Raw genomic sequence first — 1,019 nt, 5'->3', positions numbered from 1 at the left:
AGAGGAGAGAGAGAGAGAGGAGGAGAGAGAAGAGAGAGAGGGAGAGAGTTATTCACAGTCGAAAGCAATGTCAATCCCAACCGTCAATCACGATCTGTTCACAGGAATATCTCAGAAGTACCAGTGCTACATAGAGCGGGGCACCCGGCCGCCCCAGGGCATCCGTGCTGGCTGTGCCGATATCTACGGAGCTTACATCGACTGTCAGTGGATCGACGTTACCGACATCCGATCCGGCCGATATGTCCTGCGGGTCAGTATACCAGCGCAGTGAAATCTAGCATGGAGCTGTAATGAGGTATAAGAGAATATTATAAAGATTTATAAGCATGTGAAAGAAATAAGCTTGTTTTAGTGGCACTAACGAAACCTTTTTATTTCGTTTCAGATTCGTGTTAACGCTGACCGAAAGGTGGCCGAGGCGAGCTTTGACAACAACCAGGTCATCTGTAACGTGGTGCTCGACCTGGAGAATGACGGCGTCCGAATCTCCAACTGCCGGAACGCGCCGCTCTGAAAACTCTGTGTAGTAGCGAGGAGAGGAGCAGGAGGGAGAGCCTGAGAGCACGTCTACGGCCATATATTTTTGAAATTTCGCTAACCGTGATAATTTAGCGTGGAGAAGCGGCGCGGCTCGAATCGATGAACATTGTGGCTATCTGAGAAGGTCCTGATTTTGATCAATGCACGGTGCCACTATTGGAACATCCTGTGAAGTAATGCAGCTAAAATGAGTGTCACCATTAGACTTGTTTATCCGTAACACCGACCGTCAGCCTGAGGCCAAGGCCATGCCGCGAAAGAGGCTGAAGCTTGGGTCCACCAGTTGTCGACAAAGAGCAACGTCCTTCATTAGGCTGAGTCGATGTAGATGAAAAACAGGATAAACTAAAAATTCATTTAAGGAAAACTATACCCTAAAATTGACATAAATCCCAGCTCACGCCAGAGCCCAACCATTTCGGTAGCTAAGCCCACACAGGGGCCCGCAACCAAATTGTGCTGGAGGTAAGTTTTTT

The 1,019-nt window shown here is 48.5% G+C and overlaps 1 long non-coding RNA gene across 1 annotated transcript; it reads left to right on the top strand.

Moving 5' to 3' along the window:
• The first annotated feature begins 106 nt into the window (after window positions 1-106).
• On the top strand, window positions 107-740 carry LOC122374745. The gene is made up of 2 exons (XR_006255274.1): window positions 107-253; window positions 389-740. It is a non-coding gene; the product is annotated as an uncharacterized LOC122374745 (long non-coding RNA).
• Window positions 741-1,019: the final 279 nt, after the last annotated feature.

Source organism: Amphibalanus amphitrite, unplaced genomic scaffold (genome assembly GCF_019059575.1).
Source record: "Amphibalanus amphitrite isolate SeventyFive unplaced genomic scaffold, NRLGWU_Aamphi_draft 001705F_arrow, whole genome shotgun sequence".
Lineage (NCBI taxonomy): Eukaryota > Metazoa > Arthropoda > Thecostraca > Balanomorpha > Balanidae > Amphibalanus > Amphibalanus amphitrite.
This window is presented reverse-complemented; position numbering and strand designations above follow the sequence as displayed.